The 17,644-nt window shown below is 52.2% G+C and overlaps 1 long non-coding RNA gene across 5 annotated transcripts in view; it reads left to right on the top strand.

Annotated features, from left to right (window-relative positions):
- The first annotated feature begins 4,687 nt into the window (after window positions 1-4,687).
- Window positions 4,688-17,644, top strand: part of LOC112659398 (uncharacterized) — a 74,887-nt gene continuing 61,930 nt past the window's right edge. For 4 of the 5 annotated variants that reach the window (XR_004806749.2, XR_004806747.2, XR_003136327.3 and 1 more), the window contains exons 1-2: window positions 4,998-5,113; window positions 5,773-5,877. This is a non-coding gene — a long non-coding RNA (uncharacterized LOC112659398). Of the gene's footprint in view, window positions 4,951-4,997; window positions 5,114-5,772; window positions 5,878-17,644 lie in introns of those variants that run through there. The other variant, XR_004806750.2, reaches the window with a different exon arrangement.

Genomic DNA, 17,644 nt, shown 5'->3' with positions numbered 1-17,644 from the left:
CAGGTCCAGTGGCTCTAAGCCAGGGAGTGGGGACCTGCTCCACCACTTTCACCTGCCCATTTCCCCACCGAGCACCCCTTCTCATTCCCCAAACCTGAGGGTAACCCAGGGCTTCCTCAGGCTGGAGCCCAGGTGCCAACGGAGCCAGGTGGCACAGAAACTGGGGTCCCTGGGGCCTCACCAGCAGCCATGGGAGGCAGGTGGTGGGCACACGTGGCAGGTACATGTGGGGGATCTCTGCTTCTCTAAGGCAGCTGAGGGTTGAGCAAGCAACCAGTCCACCTCCTTTCTGAAGTTGAGGAGACACTGCAGCTTGGAGAGGAATCCGAGCACCCCCTCGCACCCCAGGGCCCACCAGCGGGTCAGGGGTGGGGTCAGAACTGCGCCGGTCCCCAGCCCGTGGGCGCTGACTCGGGCTGCCCCCTGCTGGGCGGTCCCCGGGTTGTGGTCGCGGCTGCGTGTACTTGCGCGCGTACACGTGGCTGAGTGTGGGGGTGTCAGGCCTCCACGCTCCACATCCATTTCCGAGTCTGAATCAGGCTCTCTCCTTGCCCCCTCCCCCCAATCTCCTTGGTCTCCCTTTTCTCTTCTCCCACCGCCTCTGCACACGTCCCTTTAGAAATAAAAACACTTATTTTGTAGGCGAGAGGGGAGGGTGTCCAGCTTTCCCTTGCCTCTTCACGGGTGCCCCCCTCGGTCCCAGGCGGCTTCCTCGCTGGGGCCGTGAGGCCGCGGGGGCAGGGGGATGATGCCCACCCCCTCTCCCTCCAGCCTGTCTGACTCTTGCCCGCCCAGACTTGGCTCGGTCCCCTTCCCAGATGGGGAAACTGAGGCAGGAAGGGAGGCAGGGCCGGGAGCAGCTCTCCCACCCGGCTCTCTCACCGCCCCCGCACCCGCGCCGGATTTAGCCGCAGGGAGGCTGGGAACATTGTCTTTATTTTAAGCCGCCGAGTGAGGCACGAACGCTGCTGCTCGCGACAAAGGGCTCGGCTAAGCAGCCGCAGGCGGCGCACGTGGGGGTCCGGCCCCACCCCCGCTCGACCCCCAGCCGCGGGGAGCGGCCCGGCCTGACCTCAGCCACTCGCCGCCTCTCTCTGGCCGGCTGGGACGCCGGCTGGCGCGGGACACCTGCGGCTCGGCTCCTGCTGGTTGCTATTTTGGGTCTCTTGGCTGAGGATGCGCGGCTCCGGGCCGGGCCGCCGAAGGGACGCGGGGCTGTCCGCGCGCGGGGTGGGCCCCTTCTCTCAGCCTCACGCGCGGGAGGAGCGAAGCTGCCCTTGGGCGCGAATCCAACTCTGCCTCTTCCCAGTTGAACCTCTCTGAGCAAGTTAGTGCCCCCCTCTAGGTCTTTGCCTCCATCCTTGTCACTGCAGTCAGAAATAACCTCCCCGCCGGGGTGGTCGACCCTTGGCGGTAGGTTAAGCGTGGCGCGGTCGCTCGCCACCCGCGAAAGCCACGACCGCCGATGGCTACAACTCGAGCGGCGACTCACTACGCGCGGGCGCTGCTAAACGCTCTACATTCTTTAGCTCGTGCATCTCTCACGACTCCCCGAGGGAGTTTCTGTTATTCCCATTTTACAGATGAGTAGGTTTACCCGTGGCGGCAACCCCAGGGCTCCGTGGAGGGTGCAGTCAGCGCGACTGGGCCATCCCCGGGCTGGGGTCAGGGTGGGGGTCACAGGGGATGCTAGGGACCTGTCGTGGTACGTGGGGCAGCGTGCATGTGTTAAAGGCAGGGGATCCTGCCTGAGGGCTGCGTGGGGTGGGGACAGGAAGTGAGCGCACTCTGGGCGTGTGCTGGTGCTGCTGCTGGTGCTGGTGCTGGTGCTGGTGCTCTGCGCCGGCAGCCCCTCCGTGTAGACCGTCCCCCTCAGCCTGGACCCGCGTCAGAGGCTCGAACCCAGATACATGTGCCACTTCTCAGCATAGCTTCCTCCGTCCTGGGAAGAGGCTGCAGTGGGCGATCCTTCTCGTTCCCACCAGACCTATGAGGTCGAACTGGCTGGTCTTCAGCTTCCTGGGGAATGGGTGTGGGTTGGGGGGGTCTCACCCGCTGTGGGAGGTGACCTCGATTTCGAGCCCGAAGGTGGGGGGGAGGGAGGCAGTTAGTCGCCCTGCAGGCACCCCTCCTTGCCCCCCGCCGCCCCACCGCTGCTGCAGGCCCTCAGCCTCTTCCCTCACCTCCCCAACGTGGGGGGTGGGGTGGGGGATACTCTGGGAGAAATTCCCAGATAAAAGAAGAAACTAAAATCCAGGGCGGGGCTGCGGGGAAGTCAGGCCTAGTAACCGGCCTCTGAGTCCCGGACACCCGGGGCCGGGGCGAGGGGGGGAAAGTGGCCACAACAAAAGGCATCATCTTGGGACAGGAAATCAACGTTTTCCGATCCGGTTCTGCAGTTCGGGGCTCCGAGGAACAATCTTCCTCCAAGTACCGGGCGCCTCACCTCCGGGGCGGGGCTCTGCGCAGCACCCTCGGGCGGGGGCGGGGGCGGGGCGGGGCGGGGGCGGGGCTCCGGGCAGCCCAGCCCTACCCGCCCCGCAGCCTCGAGGTCGGCTTCCCGAGAATGGGTGGGTTCTGGCTGGACCTTTCGCGGCCTGGACCTGGGCAGAGCGCCCCCTCGTCCCTCTGGCGGGTGGGGCAGCAGGAGTCGGGGGGTGTTGAATGCTGGGATCCGAGGCGACGCATCCTGGACGAGTCTGTGGATCGCGGTTGCGCGGGGCCTCGGGGGGCAGCGGCGTTCGGGCTGGGCGTTCCTAAGCGCTCTCTGTCCCAGACCGAGGGAAGAGGCGCCTGCCCCAGCGCTGCGGAGGTCCGTGCCTCGCACTCAAACCTCTACGGCCAAAAACGGCTTGAAAAATCTCATTAGCGGCGTCGACTTTGCTTCGCTTGGTCAGTGGGCACCGGGGCCCCAAGTTTTCCGCTGTCTGGTGTATGCGCCCTGTCCCTCGTCCTGACCCAACGTGAGACTCCTGGGGAGAAGCGGTGCAGAGCTTTGGGGGGCGCCTCGGGCCGGGTCCCCAAAGGCTTCTTTCCAGCCCCCTGCAGCTGAGTCCACGCACCCGACGAGACACCCGCGGGAGGCAGGGCCGATTTCGGGGACCCTGTCCCGGGCCGGCTAAGTTGGCTTTCTTGCCTCGTAGCATCCCCCCAACCCCCGGACCCCCGTGAGCGTGTAAACCCTTTCCTGGAGTCCCCACCCGAACGGACGCCGAGGCTGGAAGCCCACGGTGGCGAGGAGTGGGACCGAGCAGGGCGGTGGGGCCTAAGCCCGCTCTCCCTCCTGCCAACCTCTCAGCGAGACCCTCGCCCCGGGCGCGGGCGCAGCGAGTACGTCGGTGGGCCTCTCGGCCTGCGGCGTGGGGAGGCTGGAGCCGCGGATCCCCGCAGTCCTCCGCAGTCCTCCGCTGCCCCGGGCGCGCGTCACGTCCCCCCCGCGCTCCGCACCTCCGCCACGCCCTCTGGCCACGGGGCTCCGGCCGGGAGGGGCGGGGGGGCGGGGCGCGGTGGTGCCCGGCAGGCCTACGGCGCGGGCCGCGGGTGGGCAGGGGCGCGTGAGGGATGGTGAAGATCCGATTCTCAGGAGGAAATCGGGGTGGGCTACCCTTCACTGCGGCATTTGCAAGGCACATTGATGAGCGCTTTACCTGCGCTTTTCTCTACGTGCCCAGGAACATCCCCCTGGGCACGGTGCTGTGAGGATTTCCATTTTCCAGGTAGAAAACTGAGGCCCAGAGAGGTTCGGTTAACTCAGTCTGCCATCTGGACTCCTTCACAGTTTGTAGATCTTGGCCCCGGCGTGGAGCCTAACTAGTTGAGAACTCTGGGCCATATATAGAAGGAGGGATAGGGCAGCCCGGGTGGCTCAGCGGTTCAGCACCGCCTTTGGCCCAGGGGGTGATCCTAGAGTCCCGGATTGAGTCCCGCGTCAGGGTCCCTGCGTGGAGCCTGCTTCTCCCTCTGCCTGTGTCTCTGCATCTCTTTCTTTCTGTCTCTCATGAATAAATAAGATCTTAAAAAAAAATAAGAAAGAGGGATATCCTGAGAATTGGCTAAGCCAGCGTCTCCCCCAGCTTTTCATTCTGCTGCCCCATTTATTTAACAAACAGGGAGCTCTATTCTCAGTGTTTTACATGTATTTTTAAAAAGATTTTATTTATTTATTCATGAGGCACACACACAAAGAGGCATCCCTTACATGTTTTTTTTTTTAAACCAATTTAATTTTTGTAATGACCTAATGAAATAGGTAGAATTATTAGACCCATTTCATAGAAAAGGAACCTGTGGTACTGAGAGGTTCAGTAATCTGTTTAAGGTCGCTCGGCTAGTAGGTGCCAGAGCGAGGCCAGTAGACTCCCCATTATTGCTGTTGCCTCTATCCTAAAGGTCCCCAGTATGAAGGTATCCACACCGCCTTCCCCTTCTGCCCCTTATTTCTGACTGTGAGCAACCAGTCTTGCTGCCAAGGTCGCCCCCCGCCCTTCTTCGCCCCTTGGCGCCTCCTGCCAGCCCCAGCCGCTGAAGGCCTGACCCGGGCAGGGATTGATGACTTCGGGCGACCTCGGAGGCGGCCTGTTTACTCGGCGCGTCCGCACACTCTGTGATTAACGGCGCACAATCGAGTTAGGGCCGGAGCTCGGCGGCTGGGGCTCGGGGCGGGGGAGGGGCGGGGAGGGGCGGGGAGGGGCCTCCCGCTAGAGCCGCCTCTCCCCGGGGCGCTTCAGGAGTTTGCTGGCAGCCGGAGCCCCCAGAAGGCCAGAAGCCCTGTGCCGGGCCAGCAGGGCTGCGGAGCTTGTGGCCCTCAGGGGCTGGGGACGAACCTCACTGCCTTTCTTGCCCTTGCCCTTTCCACGGAGGGCGGGAGGCTCAGGAAGGGAGAGGCTGGGTGCCTACTGGCGGCAGTCCTGGGAGGAAGGAAGAAGCCAGGCTGGCTCTGAGCCGTGGAAGGTGGGAAGCTGCCCTGCCTGGGCCTCAAGTTGCTTAGTTCTGGGGGGTGGGGTGGGGTGGGGTGGGGAAGGGTATGTGTTCCTCCTAGGCCTGTGGCCCTTTTCCTTGAGCCCACGTCTAAGTCCAGCCTGCTCTAGCTTTCCTGCCACCACCAGCCAAGGAGGTGAGTCTGCAAGCCACCCGGGGTGTGAGAAGACAGGGATAAAAACCCAGGCCCAGCGCAGCCCTTCTTATAGGGGAGCCTTTGCTCCCTTGACCTACATTCCAGGGATAGGCTTCCGGAGTTTTAAACAATAGTCACTCTAAAAACCACACAGTACGGTCTATATAGTATGCCGTACTTCCTCCAGGTTGATAATTCAGACCCATCCTAAGGGAACAGTCTAGAGTCTAGGCCCAGCACTGTGCTAAAAACACCAGGCAGGGCACAAAAGAAACCAAAGCCCAGAAGCCGTGGGGTTGATGAGCAAGTTGAGAAGATAGGATGATCTAGTTAGGAGATAGGGTGTACCCAGAGTTCAGGAATTTCCTGGGAATAAGAAAAAAAGGTGAAGAAAAGCACAGGGATGGTCAATGGAAGCTGGCCTCATTGGGGAGGGTATAGGGCAGGCTGAAGAGGATGATCTGGTTCCGGGGCTTCTGTAGGATGTCAGGGCACCAGACTGAGTCAGGTTGGGGGCCCAGTCTAGAATCTTGTGGGAGGAAAGGAATCATGGTCTCTCTCCCAGCCTCAGTTTACCCATCTATAAATGGGACGGGGATAGAGGTAAAGATGGACTAGATGGTCCCAAAGGACTCTTTCAGCTCTGATGTTCTTTGCAGATGGGATACCTGGGGTTTGACTCAGTTCTGATTCTCCTGGCTCAGAGACCTTCACCAGATCACTCCTCTTCTCCGAGCTTTGGTTTTTCAGAAGTAAAACAGGAGGTGAGTCTAGCCTAGTATTCCTCAAAGTCTATTTTGCAAGACATTAGTAGGTGTAAATTATAAGAAAAAAGGCCTCCACGAGAAAACAGGAAATTAGGCTTTCTTTACTGCAGGAACCTATCAGAACCTTTAAATGGCAAATATGCACTAAGGATCTCTGAGAGACAGAGAAAACATGCAGATTTCCCAAACTTATTTCACCACCAGAATTTTTGGTAAGGATTTTATTTATTTATTTATTTGAGAGAGAGACAACACGAGTGAGGAGGGGCAAAGAGAGAATCTGAAGCAGATTCTATACTGAGCACAGAGCCAAATGCGTGGGGCTTGATCCCACGACTGTGGGATCATAACTTGAGCTGAACCCAAAAGTCGGTGGCTTAACCGACGGAGCCACCCAGGTGCCCTGACAGATTTTTTTTTTTTTTTTTTTTTTTTTACCTGAGCATCTCTTAGGACTGGCATCCGAGGAGCATACTTGAGTCACAGTGCACAAGCTTGTGTGGAAGCCCTCCAGCTCCCACACGTGATAATACCAGGCCTTCTCTCTACCCTTCAGACCTGGACTCCTGTCCCCATCAAGGGCCCCTTTCCCTGGCTCCAAGCTTTTCTGGACACTCCTCATCCCAGGACCCCTCACCCTACTTTCCTTAGTGTGTGCCTGGCTTCCCTCAAATATCCGTGACTCAGCCCTAGATGGTTGAAACTTAGTCCGTTCCCTGCCCCTTTCCCAGATCCTTTTTGGTTCCCAGAGGATCTGAAGAATGCCACCTGGGCTCTCCTGGCAGGGGTCAGTGTGATGGCCGCCCATAGCCCTGGGTGGGGTTTCCTGGTTCCCAATCCCAGGCCCAGCCTCCGTTCCTCAGTCAACGGGCCTCATTCCTGAGCCTACTATGAGGCCTCTGGCCCCAAGTATACAGGCTCCCACCTCTAGATCCTGTACTTTGAACCTCATCTCCAAGCCCTGATCCCACTTCCCATTCATGGCTCTCAGACTTCCTCTTCAGAGCTGTTTCCAGGAGTTTGGGTTCTATATGGTTAGCAGGTGACAGTTTCCCTGTCCCAGCTGCTTCTGCAACCCACTTGGTTTTTGGGCCAGAGCCAGAGTCAAAGGACGGCCAGGGCCGCAGGGGAGTGATTACAAATATTGCCTGGTGAGGAGTGCACCGCACAGTGTTTACATTAAAATCCTCCTCCCCCAACACAATCTTGGTCCAAGGCGAGGGAACCCTTTCGAGGCAAAAAAAAAATAGAGTATGAACTAAAACGTTCTAGTCAGGTAAGTGACGGGAGGTGGGAAGCAGAGGCAGGGGCAGAGGCCAAGAGATGGTGGGGTGGTAGAGTTGTAGGCCTGACTCAGCAGGTGGTCCTGGGATGAGGCTGGGGACAAGGGCCAGTCACAGGGTGAAAGGAACCATTTTATAGATGTGGAAGCTGAGGCTGTGTGACTTGCTGAGGGCTACACAGCCATCCAGTAGCTGGTACTCACACCCAGATAGTCTCTTTGTATTATAATCTCAGTTGACAGTTTATGGAAGTGGTTTCTCTTCATTACTTCCTCCTTCTAGAAATACTTTCTGTGCTTATTCTCTGAGGACACCCCCCTCTTGGTTCTCCTCCTCTCTCTCTGGCTTTTGTCCTCATTTCCCTTTGCTGACGTTCCTCATCTCCCTACTCTAAACTTTGGAGTGTCTGGGCTCAGTCCTCGGACCTTCACACCCACTCCCAGGTGAATTCATGCCGCCCATGCACTGATGAGTCTCACATTTGTCTCCAGCCCAGCCTCTCTTCTGAATACCAGCCTTGTATACCCAGTGTTTTCTCATCTGTAAAATGGGGGTGACAATAGCTCAACCTCATCAGGCTCTCATGCAGATTAAATGAGTTCAGATATGTGAAGTGTCTGGAAGGTGCTGGGCTCAGTTTGAACATGATGACTGGAGCTATGATTATTGTCCCTGTCGTTACTGCTGCTTGCCAGCTCCAACTGGGAAATCTAGAATCATCTCAGACATGACTCATCTCAAACCCCAAACCTGACCTCTTTGGAGCATTGCCCATCTCAGTTGATGGCAACCCTCTCCTTCTAGTAGCTCACAGGCCCAAATTCTTGTGGTCAGCCTTGATTCTATTATTTTCTTCTTCTTCTTTTTTTTTTAAGATTTTATTATTTATTCATGAGAGACACAGAGAGGCAGAGACAGAGGCAGAGGGAGAAGCAGGCTCCCCATGGAGAGCCTGATGTGGGACTTGATCCCAGGACCATGGGATCATGGGATCATGACCTGAGTGGAAGGCGACGTTCAACCACTGAGCCCCCACCAGGTGTCCCCTTGATTCCATTCTTTCTCTCGTAATCCCAAAACAAATTTATTAGGCAATCTTGTTGTCTCTTCCTTAACTCTATCCAGGGTGTTGCCACTCTGGTCTTGGCCAGTGTCATCTCTTACCTGGATTACTGCCTCCATACTGGCATTCTTGTTTCTACCCGGACTCCTCCACCGTCTGTTCTCAGCACAGCATTCAGAAAGTTCCTTTTGATACATAAGTAAAATCATGTCCTTCCTCTGTTCAAAATGTTCTAACAACTCTACATATTTCTCAGAGTAAAGTTCCAGGTCTTCTAATGACCTACAAGGTCCCATGTGGTCAGCCTCTTCTCCCCCCTCCACCTCATTTTCTACTACTGCCTCCCCACTACTCTGCTCCAGTCATACTGGCCTTGCTGTTCCTAGAACAAATCAAATACTTTTCTAGCCTGGGACTGGAGGTCAGTGGCTCAAAATCTTTCTGGAATGGTGGGCTATCTGGCGGGACAGAGAGCCACATTGATGGTCCTGGGAGAAGAGGTGCAGAGGCCGCCCGAGGCAGTGGCAGTGTGCTGGACGGGACATTACTGGCCTGGCCTATGAAATGAGGGTCGTGGGCCTTGTCTTATAGGAACTCCAGGAGTTTACTGAGACAATGGACAGAAACCCTGTCCTTGGTGGAGATGTAGGCTGGGCTGGGAGGCAGTTCAGTCCGGAGAGGGCCAGGGGCTGGAGCCTGGGGGCGGGACTGGTCCAGGCAGAGGCCATCATGTGTCTCCTTTGGGTGAGGCTAGTCCCGAACCAGTCATCTGAGTAACAGGGGAGGTGAAGCAAGTGGAGAATCTGAAGGAGATGGCCGGGTAGGTACCCGCAATCCCAGCAGAAGTGGGACCAGGTGATGGAACCTTAGGATCAAACCGGGCCCAGGTTCTCAGGGGGCTCTGAAGGCGGGGCTGATAGGACCAGGGGGTGCGGTCAGAAGTTGGAAGGCAGGGCCAAGGCTAAGGAAAAGCCCTGGGAGGGAATAGGGTGGATCTAGAAACACATTTGGCTCAAAGGGATCAGAACAGGTATCTGGGAGTGAATCCTGCGGGGGCATGTCTGCCCCACCCCTGCAGAGCCTGGTGCGGAGCCCTCCTTCTTCCTCCCTTTCTTGGGGCTGGGACCATGTGTACTTGTTTTTGGACGCACATGGAGCCAGGCTCCTTGGGCCAGGGTAGAGTTCTGTTAACCCAGGAAGGGGCTGGAGCAGGCTTTGGATTGGCAGGTGCGCTTTCCCGACTGGGCAGCCACAGTCTTGCATCCCAACTTGCTCTCTGCAGCCATTGCCAGACTCCCCATCACCTCTACTGCCCCCTGCCCCCACCCAACCAGGCTCAGAACTGGTACCAGGACCAGGAATCCTCAGTGTGATCTGGACCGCAGGTCATGCAATCCTCCATCTGTCTTTCACGTGTTGTCCCCATTGGCATCAGTGCCTCAGCAGGGGCTGAGGGGGAGAGAGGGCACGAGGGTAGGAGGGTGAGACCAGATCTCATTGACTCCCCTGGCTGTGTTTTTGCCTTCCTGGGCCTCATCCCTGCTAGCTCAGGGCTGACTGGAGCCAGATCACAGAAGAGCTGAGGGGTCTGGCAGTAAAGCCTAGGTTAGCTGGACTTCCTGAACAGTGTGAGGATGCACACTGCTGCTGCAGCCAGGGCCTGGCTAGGAGAGCAGAGACTTGCTGCCTCCCTGGTCAACTCCCCCTTCCTCTCTTCTCCCTTGTTTCCAGAGGAGAAACAAGGAGGGAGGGAGTTTCACAGCCTCCTGATAGGCTCCTTCTCCCACTTCCAGGGAAGACTGATGGGCCCGTGGAAGTTGGGGGGTGAGCAGATGCCTATGGTTTTTCACTGTAACTAAGAAAAGCCCGGCGGGGAGCAGAGAGAAATGGAGAGGAAGTTGGGAGTATGGTGTGTGTGTGTGTGTGTGCGTGTGTGTGTGCATGAATTCTACTGCCAAGTCAACTACCTGGGTTCAAGTGTAGGCTCCATTACTTATTAGCTGTGTCTTACCTTCCTCAAGGGTAATAGTAATTCTTCCTGAGGATAATAATAATACTTGCCTTATGAATTACAGAGCATTTTGATATGTGTCATGACATCATATCATACAGAATAGTTTTCCTGCTCTACAACAGGACCCCCTGTGGTCCACCTCATCCCTTCTTGCTCCTTCCAGACCTCTGACAACTGACCTTTTTTACTTTCTCCATGTATTTTGTGTATTTTTTAAAAAAAGATTTATTTATTCATGAGAGACACAAGAGAGAGACAGGCAGAGACATGGCAGAGGGAGAAGCAGACTGCATGCAGGGAGCCTGATGTGGGACTCAATCCCGGATCCCGGGATCATGCCCTGGCCCGAAGGCAGGCACTAAACTGCTGAGCCATCCAGGGATCCCCAATGATACTGTTTTTTAAATGTCAATTTCCAGTTGTTCATTGCTAGTGTATAGAACTGTGGAAGGAGCCTCGGTGTCCATCAAAAGATGAACGGATCAAGAAGATGTGGTCTATGTATACAGTGGAATATTCCTCAGCCATTAGAAATGACAAATACCCACCATTTGCTTCGACGTGGATGGAACTGGAGGGTATTATGCAGAGTGAAATAAGTCAATCGGAAAAAGACAAACATATTCATTTGGAGAATATAAAAAATAGTGAAAGGGAATAAAGGGGAAAGGAGAAAAAATGAGTGGGAAATATCAGAGAGGGAGACAGACCATGAAGACTCCTAACTCTGGGAAATGAACTAGGGGTGGTGGAAAGGGAGGTGGGTGGGGGGTGGGGGTGACTGGGTGACGGGTACTGAAGGGGGCACTTGATGGGATGAGCACTGGGTGTTATGCTATCTGTTGGCAAATTGAACTCCAATTAAAAAAAAAAAAGGGAAAACTAAAAAAAAAAAAAAAGAGCAATTCTTTAAAAGTGTTGATATAGATCCCACAACCTTGCTAAGCTCATGTTTTAGTTGTGGTAGATTCCATTGGATTTCCTGCATAGATGATGGATGGTCACTGCATGATTGTTTGGAGGCGTCAGTGGGCTGATGTGGAGTGGCCACTGCAGATGGACCAGAGAGGAACAATGGGAGAAGTTGGGCATAGTTACTTTAAAAAAAAAAAAGATTTATTTATTTATTTTGTTGAGAGAGAGAGAGAACGAGAGAGCGAGCGAGCACTCAGTGAGTGGGGAGGGGCAAAGGGAGAGGGAGAAGGAGAGAAGGAGAGAAGCAGACTCCTCGTTGAGCACAGAGCCCGTCTTGGGGCTTGCTCCCAGGACCCTGAGACACTACCTGAGCCAAACCAAGAGGTGGCTACTTAACCGGCTGAGCCCCCCAGGTGCCCCTGGGCATAGTTTTTTGAATGAAATGGACTTAGGTGGGTTTGGCTAGGAGGGAGGGATTCCTAGGTCGGGTGCTTCTCTGGAATCACAGTGAGATAGGTCCCTCCTGTCCTCCCCTGCTGTCATTTTTCCAGCCCTCCTCTTGGCATCCATATCCATGAGATGCAGGGGCTCCTTTCTCCGCTTTTTACCTCTTCTCAGTCCTCAGGAGGCCTGGAGTGAGACCATCTGCTGCTCCTGCTGCTTCTGCCCCAATTTCTCTTTTTACCTATGGGGAAAGGAGAAGCAAGGCTTGGGAGTAGCACTGGGGGATTCTTTTTAGGTGTCTGTGCTCAGCTGTCCCACTTTATGTCCAAACCACCCAACTGTTTCCAAGAGCCGAGAGTCCCAGGAAGGATTCTAGGGGACTCAGCCTGTGAGAACAGGAGCCAGGAGGCTCAGCAGGCAAGAGGCCTGGATTCTGGCCTTGGCTCTACCAGAGTCCAGGTAAATGACCCCAGCTGACCTCTCCCCTCAGTCTGGCCTTTTTCTGTCTTCTCCCCAGGTCCCATACTGTGTTGAGCAGTGGCTGGCCCAGAGTGTCTGGCAGGAGGACAGTGATGACATAGGCAGCTACAGGGTCCTGTCTATAGATGAAGAAAAGCAGGCAGGGGTAGAACTCAGCTATTGGGCCCACCAGGATCCTGCCTGTGTCAGTCAAGGTCATTTTCATGCTCAGACCACTCTGCCTGTGGGGAGGAGGAACACCTTGGTGAGGTCATTGGGGCTGCCGAGTGCTCTAACTCTGCCTGCTACCAGTGCTCCCTCTTTTCACATTCCCTACAGGGCCAAATGCTTGCACTGACCTTGGCTGAAAGGAAAGTGGGAAGCAAATGGTTTTGGAACCAGGGAGCCTGGGTTCTGGTCTCAATTTTGCATTTGCTGTGTGACTGTGAACAACTTCCTGACCAGTCTTTCCCCAGAGCACCAAACTACATGTCCAGCTTCCTGTTCAAAATCTTCATTAGGCTGTTTAAAAGGCCTTTCAAATTTTAGACGGTCAAGGAACTCATCATTTCTGTCTCCAGGCCTGCTCCTCTCCCACATTTCTCCATCCTGGCATGTGGCAGTTGTAACCACCACCCAGTTGCTCAGGCTCAAGTATCTTCTTGATGATGCCTCCTGTTCTCTTATTTTCCTACAACCAGGGTATGAATTTGGACACTCTTTGAAGCATGTTCAGAGTCAGGCTCTCTCTGGATCTCTCTCTAACCACCACCTGCCAGTCCACTCCAGCCCTTCTCATCTTTGCTGGTACAATTGCAGTATCTTCTGGTCTCGTCTTCCCATTTCTGGTCTTGTGTCTGGCCCTTTGTCCCTGGCTTGTTCTCCACGAGGAAGCCAAAATGATCTTTAATGTTTTAAATTACTTTTTTTAAAGTTTTTAATTCCAGTTAGTTAACATACAGTGTTGTTAGTTTCAAGTGTACGATATAGTGACTGAATACGTTGCCTGGTGCTCATCACAAGTGCCCTCCTTCATTCCCTCCTAGATCCCCCATTCCCTCCTCCCCCAACCCCAAAATGATCTTTAAAGCCATAACTCAGATCACTTCATTTTTTAAAAGATTTTATTTATTTATTCATGAGAGACACACGCACAGAGAGGCAGAGACACAGGCAGAGGGAGAAGCAGGCTCCATGCAGGGAGCCCGATGTGGGACTGGATCCTGCGTCTCTAGGATCACGCCCTGGACTGAAGGCGGTACTAAACTGCTGAGCCACCGGGGCTGCCCACACTTTTTTTTTTTTTTTTTAAGATTTTATTTATTTATTCACGAGAGACATACAGAGAGAGAGACAGGCAGAGACACAGCAGAGAGAGAAGCAGGCTCCAGGCGGAGAGACTGATGTGGGACTCAATCCTGGGATTCCAGGATCAGGCCCTGGGCTGTAGGCAGTCGCTTAACCGCTGAGCCACCCAGGCGTCCTGATCACTTCACATTCTGCTTAAAACCACACAGTGACCTCTCATCATGCTAGAATAAAATCTGACCTCCTTGCAAATCCCTGCATGATCAGTCCCAACTTTCCTCCATTCTTATTGTGTACCTGTTCCTTTGCATTCTCATGAAGGCCTTCAGACTTACTGTTTACCTTTAATCTTTACTGGGGAGACCTGCCTGGTCATTCTGATCCTCTTACCTAAGCAACTACCTAGTCACTTTTTCTCTACATTTTTTTAAAAGATTTTATTTTTTTATTTGTGAGAGACACAGAGAGAGAGAGAGAGGCAGAGACACAGGCAGAGGGAGAAGCAGGCTTCCTGCCGGCAGCTCGATGTGAGACTCGATCCTGAAACCCCAGGATCACACCCTAAACTGAAGGCAGACACTCAATCTCTGAGCCACCCAGGCGTCCCAATAATCTTTTATAAAAAAAGGTTTATTCCTCTATTTTAGAGCGAGAGTGAGAGAGTGAGAGTGCGTGAGAGAATGAGCAGGCACGTGAGTAGGAGGGAGGGGCAGTGGGAAGGGAGAGAGAGAGAATCCAAAGCAGACTTCCTACTGGGCTTGGAGCCCATCACAGGGCTTGATGCCACACCCCAAGATCATGACCTAAGCCGAAATCAAGAGCCGGATGCTCAGCCTACTGAGCCACTGAGGCTCCCCCTTAATATTTTTAATATTAGAACTTTGTCAATGTTAAAACTTTTTTAATTTTTATTTATTTATGATAGTCACACACAGAGAGAGAGAGAGAAGCAGAGACATAAGCAGAGGGAGAAGCAGGCTCCATGCACCGGGAGCCCGACGTGGGATTCGATTCCGGGTCTCCAGGATCGTGCCCTGGGCCAAAGGCAGGCGCTAAACCGCTGCGCCACCCAGGGATCCCATTTGTCAATGTTAAATGTTGAAAATGCCTTCTCCAAATCTGTCATTTGTCTTTTAAATTTGTCCATTGTGCCCCCCCCCTTTTTTTTAAAGATTTATTTATTTATTTATGATAGACATAGAGAGAGAGGCAGAGACACAGGAGGAGGGAGAAGCAGGCTTCCATGCTGGGAGCCCGATGTGGGACTCGATCCCGGGACTCCAGGATTGCACCCTGGGCCAAAGGCAGGCACTAAACCGCTGAGCCACCCAGGGATCCCCCATTGTGCCCTTTAATAAACAGAAGTCCTTTTCTTTTTCTTTTTCTTTTTTTAAGATTTTATTTATTTATTCATGAGAGACACAGAGAGAAAGAGAGAGAGGCAGAGACACAGGCAGAGGGAGAAGCAGGCTCCATGCAGGAAGCCTGATGCGGGACTCGATCCTGGATCCTGGCATCACACCCTGAGCTGCGGGCAGACACTCAACTGCTGAGCCACCCAGGTGTCCCCAGAAGTCCTTTTCAATATCATCAGATTGATATCCTTGCCATATATCTTTGTCTCTTCTTTCTCTTTCTCTGTCTCTGTCTCTAAGCCCTCTCTTCATTTCTGCTTGGTTCTTGCATCAAGAAGGCAATTCACATAGTACAGCTTTCTTCTATGTATTAATAGGTGGTATAGTGAGTCTCTCCTTCTTGCTTTCCTGTTTCAAAATTCACTTAGCAATTATGGTCTTTTCTCTTCTATACACATTTTAGAGTACAAACCGAAATTCTGATTAGAGTCCATTGAATTTCTAGAAGTTAACTTGGGGATGATGGGCATCTTTATCACATTATGTCATTTATTTTTTATTTTTAAAGATTTATTTATTTGAGAGAGAGAGAGAACAGGGGAGGGGCAGAGGGAGAGGGAGAGAAACAGAGTTCATGCTGAACCTGGGGCCTGACATGGGGCTTGATGATATAACCCAGAGATCATGACCTGAGCCGAAACCAAAAGTCAGATGCTCAACCATCTGAGCCACTCAGGTGCTCCCACATTATGTCATTTAAACAAGAGTGTGGGATCTCTCTCCACTTACTAAAATAATCTTCATGATCTTAAAAAGAGTTTTAAAAATTCTCCTCATGAAAGTCTCAGGTGTCCTATGTCAATTCCCTAGTGATACCTAGCTTTTGGCATTGTTCAGAATGGTATCTTAATTTTCAAAGGTTTTCTAGATTATTTCTCTGGATTATTGCTTCTAGGTTATTTCTATTGATCTTCTGGTAATTTGATTTTTTATCCAGCATCCTTGCTGAACTCTCTTCCCAGTTTTAATTGTTTGTTAATTTTATTGGTTTATTTAGGTAGATGATCATATTCTCTCTAAATAACGACATTTTAAACACTTCTCTTTTACATTTCTTATATCTCTTTCTTTCCTTGTAGATCAGTGCTGTCCGGGACCCCTAGTACTGTGCTGCATAGTTGATTCCAAGGTCAAAGAGCATGCACACAACTTCCTCCATTCTGTATAGTGTTTGTTTTGATCCTTACTCTCTCTGGGTTCCTGATTTCCCTTAGATGGTTGGCCCAGTTTTCCTTTAATCTTATTCCAGCTCTTTGATGTTTTTAAGGATATTTTAAAATACTTTATACTTTTTTGAGCTTATCTTCAGTGTTACTTTGTTATTTTAATGGAAATAGAAATCCTTTTTCTAATTGATTTCCAGAAGTTCGTTATAAATGCTGGATACAAATCCTTGCAAATACCTTCTTTTACTCTTTTCACATTATTTATAGTGAAACAGATGGCCAGAACTGAAAAAAACTCAAAGCAGAAAAATTTATCAATGTTCCTGTTTTGGTTAGCCCTTTTTTATGTCTTAAGAAATCCTTTCCACTTCAGCAGGAATTAATTTTTGTTTAAGATTGAAATATGAATTGCATTTTACTTATTTCGCATATGGGTGAGTAGATGTCCTGATACTATTTATTGAACGGTCCATGTTTTATCCAATCATCTGCAATGCTTCCTCTGCAGCTTTCTTCTGTGGGTCTGTTTCTGAGCTTCTTATTCTTTCCCATTGGGCAATTTGTTTTTTCCTGCTCCATCATCCACTGTCTTAATTACTACAATTTTATAATAAGAATTTATAATATGTCTTGATTTCTGGTAGGGCAAATCCTTCTACTTCATTCTTTTCTTTTTTTTAATATTTTATTCATTAATTCATGAAAGACGCACAGAGAGAGAGGCAGAGACATAGGCAGAGGGAGAAGCAGGCTCCATGCAGGGAGCCTGATGTGGGACTCAATCTTGGGATCCAGGATCACGCCCTGGGCTGAAGTCAGGCACTTAACTGCTGAGCCACTCAGGCGTCCCCCATTCATTCTTTCAAAAAAAAACTGCTTAGGGGTGCCTGGGTGGCTCAGTCTGTTAAGTGTCCAACTCTTGATCTCAGCTTAGGTCTTGATCTCAGGGTTGTGAGTTCAAGCCCTGTGATGGACTCCAGACTGGGTGTGGAACCTACTTTTAAAATAGAGAAAAGAATTATGGCACCTGGGTGGCTCAGTAGGTTGAATGTCTGACTTTGGCTTGGATCAAGATCTCAGGGTCCTGGGATTGAGCCCCATGTTGAGCTCTGCACTCAGAGTGGAGTCTACTTCTCCCTCTCCCTTTTCCACTCCCCTGCTTGTGCTCTCTCTCTGTCTCTCAGAAATAAAATCTTAAAAGATTTTTTTATTAGTTACATGTGACTGACCCATAGCACTTCTATACACATTTGACAATTTGCTTGCCAGTTTTTGGAAACTATCCATTGGGATTTTTTTTTTAAGATTTTATTTATTTATTCATAGAGACAGAGAGAGAGGCAGAGACACAGGCAGAGGGAGAAGCAGGCTCCATGCAGGGAGCCCAACGCGGGACTCGATCCAGGGTCTCCAGGATCACGCCCTGGGCTGACGGTGGCGCTAAACCGCTGCACCACCAGGGCTGCCCTCCATTGGGATTTTTAAAAAGATTTTATTTATTTATTTGAGAGAGAAACACACACACACACAGAGGGAGAGAGAGAGAGAGAGAGCATGAGTGCACAAGTTGGGGAAAAGGCAGAGGCGGGGAGAAGCAGGCTCCCTCCTCAGTAGGGGCTTGATCCCACAAGACCTGAGCCAAAGGCAGATGCTTAACTGACTGAGCCACCCAGGAGCCCTCTGGAATTTTTTTTTTA

This window comes from Canis lupus, chromosome 18, assembly GCF_003254725.2.
Source record: "Canis lupus dingo isolate Sandy chromosome 18, ASM325472v2, whole genome shotgun sequence".
Taxonomy (NCBI): domain Eukaryota; kingdom Metazoa; phylum Chordata; class Mammalia; order Carnivora; family Canidae; genus Canis; species Canis lupus.
This window is presented reverse-complemented; position numbering and strand designations above follow the sequence as displayed.